General features: G+C 37.0%; 1 protein-coding gene across 1 annotated transcript in view; it reads left to right on the forward strand.

Moving 5' to 3' along the window:
* RAB18 (RAB18, member RAS oncogene family) overlaps positions 1-12,308 on the forward strand; it is a 508,262-nt gene that overhangs the window by 197,825 nt on the left and 298,129 nt on the right. The gene's annotated exons all lie outside the window — the stretch shown is intronic.

Raw genomic sequence — 12,308 nt, forward strand, 5'->3', positions numbered from 1 at the left:
GGTACTAATAGTATAACTATAATCTGGGATATAAAAACATTTTTATGTTAAAAAGAAGTCCTCTATTAAGGTTGGAAACCACTGTTCTAAAGGATACTAAGACACTAATGGAGTAATTGCTTTTCAGTCATTTGCGTACTAAAAAAAGATCTACATATTTTTCAGAGAGTCTTTTGAAAAAGTTTGACAATGATCTTTATTTTCAAAATTTTAATATTTTATTTTCCCCCATTACATGTAAAAACAATTTTTAGCCTTTGCTTTTTACAATTTTGAGCTCCAAATTCTCTCCTACCCCTCCACCCTTCCTCTCTCATTAAGAAGACAAGCAGTTTGATAAAGGTTATACATGTGCAATCATGCAAAACATATTTCCATATTAGTCATGTTGTGAAAGAAAACATAGACCAAAAAAACCTCCAAGAAAAAAAAAAGTAAAAAACTGGGGTGTTTCTGTCTGCGTTTAGATTCCATCAGTTTTTGGTCTGGGAGTGGGCATTATTTTTCATCACAGGTCTTTCAGAGTTGTCTTGAATCTTGTATTGCTGAGAATAGTCTAAGTCATTCATAGCTGATCGTTGGTACAATATTAGTATTACTGTGCGCAATGCTTCAGAGAGTTGTTAGAATGGCTCTTGATCATTAAAAAAAGCACTTACTTTTTACTGAAATGGCCTTAGTATAACTTAGTTTTGGAAACCCTATATGTGAAGTCTTTTTTGCATGTGACCTATTATAGATATCAATATAGGTTATTGTATAGAAATGTGATCTTGCTATCAGGGTTAAGTAGGGTTAGTGCCACCTCTGATAACATCACTATCTATATGGTCTTGGGCCATATAGTTACTTGACATTTCAGTATTCTAAGGGAATTGTAACAACACTCATTTGTAGAGGGTGTTTCTTTTACTAATAAAATCATAACTCTAGTTCCTATCCCTTATCCCTATATTTATTAATCAAATATTAATTTTGAATAAAATGATTTTTAAAGGATTAATTTCTCACAATTCAAAATCAATTTTATAGTGTTAAGGTGTGTTGAAGACATTTCACTAAGGGAAGATAGTCTTCTAGGGTCAATAAAGTCACAGAAAATTCAATTTAACAAATATGCTTCAACTTTTTGCAACCACTATGTTAGGGTGATAGAGGTACAAAGATAAACTGTAGGCATCATGAGGGTAGGAGCTGTTTTACCTAAAAGTGATAACTTTTTCAGTTCTTGGCAGAGTGCTCAACATAGAATGTCCACTCTTAAATATCCAATAGGAAGTTGGAAATATGAAACTGGAAGTTAGGAGAGGTTAGAGATGGAGAAGTAGTTCTGAGAATCATCAGTGTAGAGATGATAATTTAATCCTTGGGAGTTGATGATGTCATCAAGCAAGACGCTATAGAAGGAGAAGAAAAGAGGACCCAGGATAGATGGAGGGGGGGGTCACTCATCATTGGTGGACATAACCTGGATTTCAGTTCTTAAATGTAAGCTTGTAGGATTTACACTTCTAAAATTGTTAAAGCTTATAACTATACTTAGACTCTTTGGACATACAGGAATATGTCAGATTTTTTTATCAGAAATATTTATCAAAAGTATTTTTTTCCTTTCTGATTCTTTTTTTCTTATTGTGCTCATCTTGCTTTTTATTATAGAAATGCTTTTTGTTTTTATTTGATCACAATGACTTATCCATACAGCTATATTGAAATTACTTTGTAACCATTCTTGTTTTAATTCAGGTTATTTTATCCCAGGTGTATTAATTTTATTTTAATTATTTTAATTTCAGGTGTATTAAAACATAAAATTAGAAGTAGGACAATAAAGAGATGAAAAATGGAAAATAAATGTAGAGTTATTTATGGCAAACTAGTTTTCATAATCAAGGACCACAGAGTCACTACATTTGAACTCTAATATAAAAGTCCTGAATTGTTGCCAGAAGACATAAAAATGATTTGAACAAAACAATATGGGAAAAACAGTTAATTAATCTATTTTAATAGATCTAGTTTACCTAGAGGAGGCCTATGCTAGAGGCAACATAATTTTGAGGGTACTGAGGGGTAAATTGTCAAAGTATATAAAAAAAAGTGAGGAAAAGAAATCTAAAGGTATGAAAAAAATTGGAATTTTTTTTACATTTCAAAAATTAATTTCATGTATTTTTTAATTTTTGCATCACCTACATTTCCCAAAGTGCCCTTCTCCCCTTCCTAGAGAAACTTCTTTTTTTTTTTTTTTTTTAAAGCAATTGGGGTTAAGTAACTTGCTCAAGGTTACACGGCCAGTTATTATTTCTGGGTGTGGTGCTGAGTATCTGAGCCCGGATTTGATCCAGGTGGAGCCGGTGCTCTTACTCGCTGAGCCACCTGGCTGCCCCTAAGCAATCGGGGTTAAGTAACTTGCTCAAGGTTACATGGCCAGGTGTTTCTGGGTGGGTGCTAAGTGTCTGAGCCCGGGATTCGATCTCCAGGTCTTCTCAACACTGGAGCCAGTGCTCTTACTCGCTGTGCTACCTGGCCACCCCCCTAGAGAAACTTCTTAACACAAAGAATAGAGTACTTGGCCTGATTCTATCCTTTCAGTCTCATTGTATATTTCTCTTCCTGGGTCTCTCTGTTATCTAACCAAAGTGGAATTTCTGTTCTTCACACAAGACACTTCCTGTCTCTGTGCCTTTGCCCTGGCTGTCCCTCATGTCTGGAATGCATTCCTTATATTGTCTTTTTTCAATACAAAGCTCATTCAAAACTTTCCTGATCCCACCAACTACTAGGGCTCTCTCACCAAAGCGTCTTTATAATGATACAGTAATAGTACCTATATCTGAAAGGATAGTTGTAAGGATCAAGTAACATAGTACATGTGAAGAGTTTTGCAGCCTTCAAGCACTATGTAAATGGTGGCTATATAATAACCTTGGATTTATCCTCTTTGATTTCTTATGTAGTTGCTACTCCCATGTTAGAATTTAAGGCCTTTATGAGTAGGGATTGTTTCTTTCTTTATATCCTCAGCATCTATCAAGTGCCTGTCATATTGAAGTTATTTAATTAATGCTTGTTAATTGGTTACATGATTATAAAATATTAGCATAACAGATCTACGAATTACCTTCAATTAATCTATGTTATTTCTTAAGTGATGTGTCAGTCACTGTGCTAGATACTGAAGGTAAAAACTCAAATGTGAAATGGCTTATAGCCTGAAGGAATGTACAATTAGAGTGGGGTGATACTATGTACATATATGACGATGTGCAAAAATAGATTCAAGTTAATTTTGGAAGAAAGACATTGGAACAGGAACAACTTGAAACAGAAGGTAGCATTGCAGCTGAGCCTTGAAGGAAATAAGAGATTACAAGAGTTAGTGGTGTGAGAAAGGAGTACATTCTAGATACAGAGGACAGTCAATGAAAAGCCATGGTGATAGCAAAGAGAATAATGGGTATCTTCATACAGTAAGTGAGCCCGTTTAACTGGACCATGGTGAATATAAAGAAGAATAATATAGAAGACTTGACAGGTTAGTTGGAACCAGGCTGTGAATGACTTTAAATAGAGCAAATTGGAAGCAATCTCATAGAGAAGGTAGTAGCAGTGGGTGCTTGGGTGAGAGAAGAAAATGGGAAAAGTTTCAGGTGAATGATGTTGAAAACCAGAATGTAAAGCATTAGGGAGAGGAGAGGAAGTGCAAGCAATAAATACAAGATAATTTCTAGGTGCTTCAGTCATTTTCATCATATTGATATGGCCCTACTAGGAATAGTGAATATCTTTCCAATTATGTCTTCCTTTCTTTATAGAATGTTTTTTGGTTGTTTTTAAGTAAATCTTATATGTAGTTTAGTAGGTTAATCTAAAATATTTTACTTAGTTACCTTGTATATAATTTAATTTATACCTCATTTTTATTGGATATTGTATAGAAATGCTGATGATTTTGTGGATTTATTTTGTATCCTTTTTTTTTTTTACCAAAGCTATTAATCATCTCAATTGATTTTACAGATTTTTCAAGTATATCATAGTGTCATCTTGCAAATAGGTTTTTCCCTCCTCTTCTTTGGTAGTAATAACTTAATTCTGTTCTCTTCTTGTTATAGCTAACTTTTTTAAAACTATGTCCTATAGTGTAGAGAAAAGGGCACACTTGCTTTGTCCTTCTTTAAACTAGGAAAGATTCCAATGTTTCTCCATTTCAAACAATTCTAGCTCTTGGTTTTAGGTACATGTTTTTTTTTCATGGTAAAGGTCCCTTCTATGATGATGCTTTTTTTTTTTTTTTGCTTTTTGGAGAGGGGAAGGTAGGGCAGTTGGGGTTAAGTGACTTGCCCAAGGTCACATGGCTAGTTCTGGGTTGTGTCTGAGGCCGAATTTGAACTCAGGTCCTCCTGACTCCAGGGCTGGTGCTCTATTCACTGTGCCACCTATCTGCCCCTATGATAATACTTTTTAGGTGCTTGGGGGTTTTTTTGGAGGGGAAAAAGCAAGGCAATTGGGGTTAAGTGACTTGCCCAAGGTCATACAGCTAGTAAGTGTGTCAAGTGTCTGCAACTGGATTTAAACTCAGGTTCTCTGTAATAGTAATGGAGCTTAAAGATCCCCCTGTATTGGCTTGGTTTTCAGACTGATTGTGTTAAAACCCAGAGCTTGTGAAATCCACTTGTGGGATTGACTTGTTGACATGAAAAGAGAGGGCTGAACTGGGAGGAGCTGGTGATGTGAATTTAGAGAGGCATAAGCAGAGAGAGAGGCAGAAGAATTTTTTTGGAAGCAGCATCGTGGAGGCAAAGAAGAAGATTGCTGGGGGCCACTTTGAATTGCCCAGGACTTTTGAGAACTGCCACCCAGAGCTGCGAAGGACTGAGGAGACATGGCTGTTATGCTGGTACTTTGTTTTGATGTTGTTTTACCAGATTTGTCCACTGGTGAAGGACAGTCCTGTTGTTGCAGAGGTCCTCAACCTTGCTGTTGGTTCAGAAGCCATGAAGAAGGATTTTCTTGTTGTATGTTTACAGAAATCCTGGAAGAGGGTTTTACTAATGTTTTCAGGGGTCCTAGGACTGTTCTGCAGACAGAGAATGAATTAATGAGGACACTGGCAATGTATCTTGTGGCCTTGCTGAGCTTTGTCTCCCCAGGAACAAAGATTGCTGAGAACTTGCCTTGGGTCAAGATGAAGAAAAGACCTCTCTTTGGGTATTAAATGCTGTGCTTAAGCTTGTTGTAACTCTGGAGTAGATGGCCTATTCAGTTGTGATCCAAGGGTGGGAAACTTTTGACTTTTTTGTGCTCTGTGATTGACCAAATAAATGTACTTTTCTTATGATTGGAAACTAATCTCCATTTGAGAAGAGGAGCTTTGTGATTGACTAAATGAATGTACTGCCTAGGGGTGAAGTGATACTTAGAAGAGGGTCTTTGGAATTGACTAAATGAATTATAATGTCAGGGGTGGAGTAGTACTTGGGGATTATTGAATTACACTTGGTGAATGCTGTATTTTGAATTTTGTTATATTTTGATTTTCTCAGTTCTTAATTTGTCACTGAATAAAATGGAGAGCAGCTATGCTGGTATTTTGAACCTTGGGAAGTTGCCTTTGCTTGGCATTACATCCTCCTGACTCCAAAGCCATTTCTCTATTCACTGCACCATCTAGCTGCCCCTGCTTTTTAGGGTTTTAACACAATTGAGTATTGTATTTTGTCAAAGGCATTTCTGCATGTTTTTAAATAATCATGTATTTTTAAAATATGATTAATTGTGCTAATCATTTTCCTAATATTAAACCATCCATTTATCCCCAGGTTGATAAATTCAGTTTGCTAATAATGAATTACTTTCTGAATGTATTGCTCTATTGCCTGGTAAGGATTTTATTTAAAACAATGTTTGTTAATGAAAGTGGACTATAGTTCTTTCTCTGCTTTATCTTTGGGTGGATGGCAGGACTGTATTTGTTTCATAAAAGGAGTTTTTATAGAGTGCCTTTTGTCTCTGTTTTTGAGAATATTTTTTTGTAGCACAGATAATTGTTTCTCTTTATAAGTCTGATAGTATTTACTTTTAAATCCATCTGGACTAAAAGTTTTATCCTTTCACCATTTATTTCTCATTCTTTTACTCTTCTCCTAGCTTTATTCCTGACTCTTCAGACTTCTCTTTTTAGTTGAAACTTAGTGGAAGTCAGAAAAGTCAGCAAATAGAGTTAGGGAGGGAGAGCATTCCAAGGATGGGGGACACTAAGAGAACGTGCCTAAAGCTGAGAGGTGGAGTGTCTTTTTCACAGAGCACCCAAGAGGCCAGTGTTACTGGACTGAAGAGTACATGGCAAGGAGTAGTATGTAAGAAGATAGGAAAGGTAGGAGAGGGATACTTTATGAAGGATTTTGCATGCCATGCAGGTTATATATTTGATTGTGGAGGCAATTGGGAGTTACTGAGGTTTATTGAATACTGAGATGATATGGTTGGACTTGCACTTTAGGAAAATCTCCTTGGTTACTGAATGGAGGGTGATTTGGAGTGGGGAAAGTTGAGGCAGGCAGACCCACCAGCAGGGTATTGTAGTACTGCAGGCCTGTATGTGTATCTACCCTTGTACTCCATATTTTAACACTTTCTCTCTATAAATATAGATCATATTCCTGGGAGAGTAAGCTTCAGGTTTGGGAGGAATGCATTGTAGTTATTGTTTTTACTATGCCATCTTAGTAAATGCCTTTACTCTAAGCATTGTCATTATTGTTTTTACTATGCCATCTTAGTAAATGCCTTTACTTTAAGCTAATTGTGTCTATTGGCTGATTATTAATTGAAAGCACATTAGTAGGGGCTTATATAGTGTTAGAAAAACACTATAATTCATATAGTGTTAGATCATGGGGCTGTTCTTAGAATGGGAGTGTAGTAGTCACCCTTCTGGAAGTTTGTGTGGGGAAAGTAACCCAGAAGGAGTGTTACATTGGGAATATTGCAAACTACTTTTCTCCCCTACTCATCCTTCCCACCAAAGTTTTAAGGGTGACATAATAGAAAAAGTACCCGGGATTTGGAATCAGAAGCCCTAGTTTTGTCATTTACTAGCTCTGCGGGCTTATTTCTCTATCTTCAGAACAGAAGTCTAGATGACCTCTGTATTCCCTCCAGATCATAAACCCCTCAGTCCTATGGATTGTGTTCAGGTGTTTGGATGAATGTGAATAAAGATGATGCTTGTTTGGCATGCTACCAAAGGTCAGAACAAGGAATAAAGGATAAAGTTGAAAAGAGGCAGACATCAGCAGGTATGTATAGTTGGTCAACCCTGGTTCACGCTGGGCTGGTAGTTCTGGCTCAAGATTGTTATGAAATGAGATAGTCCATTCACTAGTTAACACACAGAGATTTACTTAGCCCTAACTGGGGAAGGACATTCAGAGCAGGGAAAAAAATGTTTTCTCATTGAAGATGTGACATTGATTCTATTTAACACAAATCTCCAGTATTGGTCAGGCTGCCAGGAGGAGCTAGTTCTATCCAGGTGAGAAGGAGGTTACATCACTGGTTGCCTGGGTTGGTCAAGTTTTGAGGACCATTTCAATGCCTTTTAAGGAAAAAACCACCATGGGGTAAGGCCTTAAGAAAAATCTAGCCCATTCTACATGGCAGGGGTCTCCAGTAGATTCTCCTCTCACAGAAAGATAGAAGGAAAGACTTTCCATTAGAGCTATGCAAAAATGAATCAGGCTGCTTTGGTTGATAGTGTTTCCTATCATTGAAGACCCCTCATCTTTTTAGATTAGGTGATTTCAAATATCACTTCAAATTCTGGATTCTATGGATTTGTTTCCTGGTCCACCTTTTCTGTTGTTTTAAGGAGTTCTCTTGTACCCTGTTCTGATCTTTTGTGGCTATCTTGGCACTGGACCAAGTAGGGTGAGTGGGGGAGTTCTAGACTTGGAATCTTGAAACATGGATTCAAATATTACCTCAACTACCTAGATGAGAATAATCATGGGCAAACCATTTAACTTCTGGAAGACTTTGTTTCCCCCTGTTTAAACTGGGGATAACACTTGTATTACTTGCCTCAAATTTGTGAGGAAAGCACTCTGTAAACCTTTAATTAAATAAATGTGAGTCTTGGGGAGGGGGGAGGGAAGAAAGGGGGAGAAAGTTTAAAACTCAAAATTTTATGGAAGTTAATGTTGAAAACTAAAAATAAATTAATTAATTTTAAAAATTATATAAATGTGAGTCATTATTCCATCTATCAAATAGTCATTACTAGTGTTCTGACTATAATTCAACATACATTTTTAAAAATCATCTTGAGAATCAAGATTTTCAAAGTAAATCAACTTTGCCTTGAAGTGAAAACATCTTGAAAAGTACTAAAGAATATTATCATTTTATTGAATTAGCTTGTTAGTTTTATTTTTGAGATGTATTAAATGCTTTATTTTTTCTTTGTACTTTGGGAATTTAAAAAAATGTCATGTAAAACATGACAGGCCTGTTGTAGGAGCTTTGCCTCACAAGGAATGCCTATAGTATAACAGTTATAGTCACACTTGAATATAGGAAGAATTTGATTTACTGGATTGTCCAGGTGCCTTTTGTACTTCAGAAGGTTTTGAATTAAACAGAAGTAACCCAAGAGACATTTCTGAATCTAATTTAAACTTTAATAGAGTTATATTTAATGCAAGTATAATTGATAGAAATAACCCAAGAATTCTTTCTGTACCCCATTCAAACTTTAATGCAGTTACATTTTTTTCTTTTTTTAAGCAATCGGGGTTAAGTAACTTGCTCAAGGTTACACGGCCAGGTGTTTCTGGGTGGGTGCTAAGTGTCTGAGCCTGGGATTCGATTTCCAGGTCTATCTCAACACTGGAGCTGGTGCTCTTACTTGCTGTGCTACCTGGCCGCCCCCAATGCAGTTACATTTAATGTAAGTATAAACTGTAGCCCAAAACTGAAACTCTGAATTTATACTGATTGGGTTTGATTTTAAGAGCTTCTCAAACAAACCTCTTTTGGACCCACAATCCCTAGCCAGGATTTCCCCTTGGAATATCAGAATTTGGCTTGTATCTATATCTCTAAAAGAAAGTGGAAAGGGCTGTCAGTTGCCATGCTAGCAGTCAGGTTAACATTAATATTAAATGAAGGATAGACTTTATTCACCCCAATTGAAAAAATGAAAAAAGACTCATCCCTAAACCCAAAAGTAGACTAGATAGCTTTCTTTCTCTCTGCAATAAGCCCTACTTCTCAGGGACCTCTATAGACCTCTAGCGGCATAGTACTACTCTGACTGAGTCCTTACCTTCCTTCCACACAAGAGGAGAGCATTCAGGGATAATGCCTAAACAGCTCTTCCTTCTGGTAAGCCCCATCTCCCAGGAAACTGTCTTCTACATATATAGTGCTCCCAGGGGTTGAACCCTATTTTCTTCCTGCAAATGGAAAGTACTGAGGGTTATTAGAGTGAACTCCTTTCTCCTGACCTGCAGAATCCAAATAACTCACAGTGAGTTATTTAGTGAAGGGCAAAAGAACAAGGTTTCTGTTTTCTCTGTCCCTTATTGCTCAAACTTTTGTTTGGTCCAGAAACTCCACTGGATCATTGTTGTCATTTCATTGCTTTCAGTTAGCATTCGTACTTCTGACTTGTCCCAGGTCCTCCTTGTAACCTCCTCCATCCACTGCTAGTTCTGGACCTATGCAGTTCTTCCTTTTCTTTTTTTTTGGCAGGGGGTAGGTAGGGCAATTGGGGTTAAGTGACTCTCCCAAGGTCACACAGCTAGTTTTTATGTTAAGTGTCTGAGGCCAGATTTGAACTCAGGTCCCTCCTGACTCCAGGGCCAGTATTCTATTCACTGTGCTACCTAGCTGCCCCTGTTCTTCCTTTTCTAAGGAGGTATGGAGCTTCTTAGTGCACATGATTCCTTGGAGAGTGTTGAGATCTACACAGCCCTGGCTTCAGGGACCCACATTGGCATAAATTTGATGGTTCTCTTTATCTGACCTCTTAGCTCAGCTTCTCTTTCTTTGGTGCATATGATTCTCTGGGGCAGTCACATGGCTATAGGTTTGTTTCGCTCTAGGAAACCAAGCCCAGACATATCCATTCTTCTCTATGATCTCTCAACTTTTTTTTTTTCTAACCAGCCTCCCTTAAGTCTAAGGCTATAGCCCAAATGAATAGAATATCTGTGAAGCAGTTATCCTCAATGTAGTGTCAATGTGGCACCCCAAGACAGTTCAAGGAATTCATTCCATCTCTAATTCCAGAGTGTTCTGGAGCAAATGAGAGGTTTTATAACTTGTATGGGGACATGGAATCAATGTCAGAGAAAAGTCCTCATTGGCATGATCATGCCTTAGTTCTCCCTATTCACATAACTGTGAAATCTCATGATCTTGAATTCTGAATTTTTCTTCTCTAATTATAATCTTCTGCCTAAATTTCTTCCTTTGCTCTGCTCCTCTGTAATGGCAAGCAAAATGGTACTCAACTCCTTTTTTCAGCTATCCAAGTGTCTTTGAGCCTCACCTGTGATTATATCCATTGAACTCTAATCTTACATTGTCAACTGCCTACTGGAAAGCTCCTAGGGTTCTCAGATTCTGGGATCTCAAATACAACTGGTTCAAAATAGAACTCATCATATTCCCTCTAAACCTGTTCCTCTTTCAAACTTCCCTGCTTCTGTCAAGGGTACCATCATCCTTCTAGTCACCAGATTCATGATCTACAGAGTCATCCCTGGCTCCTCTCTCTCCCTTGTCCCTGAAATCCAGTCAGTTGTCAGTTCTTATATATTCTATCAGGGTCTTATCTCTCAACGGAACTATTTTTATCAGCTCTTAATTGATCTACATGCTTCCAAGTCTTTCCCTCCTCTAATCCATCCTCCACATAGCTGAGAAAATAATCTTAAGGTACAGGTATGACCATGTCACTCTCCTACTCATCAAGCTTCAGTGACTCTCTATTTCTATTCACATTACATGCATGCACGCACATATACATATATACACATACATACCCACATATGTACATATACACATATATGTATACACACATACAGGAATATGTGTGTGTGTATATATATATGTATATATATATATATATATATATATATATATGTATTCCTCAGTCTACCACTTAAAGCCTTCCTCAATTTGGTTTCAGCCTACATTTCCAGACATTTTTTTCCTTTAACATATTACACTTCTTCATGTACTCCACATTCCAGCCAAATCAGTCTATATGATATTCACTGAACAAACTTGGCATTCCATTTCCTGTCAATCTACTGCTCACACCCATGTATTGGAACCCATAGCTTCCTTCAAAGCTTAGATCTTGTCATCCTATTCAGTGTCTTTCTTGATCCCTCCAGTTTTTAATGCTCTCACTTTCATAAAAATGCCTTGTCTTTGCTGTCTGTATATGTTTCATTGCCCCCAGCAAAATTTAAGCCTTTTGGTAGCAAGGATATTTCCTGCTTTTGTATTCCAAGCACAGTGTCTCATACTTCATAAATGTTTGTTCAATTGAAAAAAAAATCAGATATAATCTAAAGCATAAGTATGATCCACTGGCTCAACATTCTTTAGGATGTTGTAGGAGAAGTGGACTCCAGAACATTGTGCTGAGATCAGTGGACAGAATAGCACAACAGCAGTGAAAGGATTGATTAAAGATAAAATTCCTACCAGCTACCAAGAAGTAGAATGACTGTGTTGAGATGAAGTAGGCTTCCCTTTACTAGTGGACTCCAAGTAGAAGCTGAACTACCAATTGTCAGATGTGTTGAGGCAAGATTTTTCCATTAAGATCAGGTTGAATTAGAAGGCTTTGGAGGACCTTGACCTGAGATTCCGTAATTCTATGATCCTATACCAAAATCTCTTCCTGTAATATGTACTGTCCAAATAACTTTTCTAATAATTTTTTTTCTTCTCCCAGTATCTCATATTAATGTTGATCTTTTTTTTTTTGTTTGTTTGCTATGAGAATTTGTGTGCATCTGATTATTTGGAGCTATTGTGCAGCAATAATGAGTGTCTATATATCTTTGATATAATCTAGGGTTCTAGTTAATAGTCCCTTTGTCTTGTAAATATTCCTTTGGAGTTGTTCCTGGAAATTTTTTCTGCTTCCTGAGTTCTAGTAGACTCTAAATATAGGTGTTATGATATTTGAATCCTTAATATTATATTTGAAATCTGAACCAGAAAGGTATAAAAGGGTGAGTTAATTATTTACTATTCCCAAAGCACCATGTTTC

Source organism: Petaurus breviceps, unplaced genomic scaffold (genome assembly GCF_028583685.1).
Source record: "Petaurus breviceps papuanus isolate PSGF00001 unplaced genomic scaffold, PetGlider_PUasm1.0 178, whole genome shotgun sequence".
Classification (NCBI taxonomy): Eukaryota; Metazoa; Chordata; class Mammalia; order Diprotodontia; family Petauridae; genus Petaurus; species Petaurus breviceps.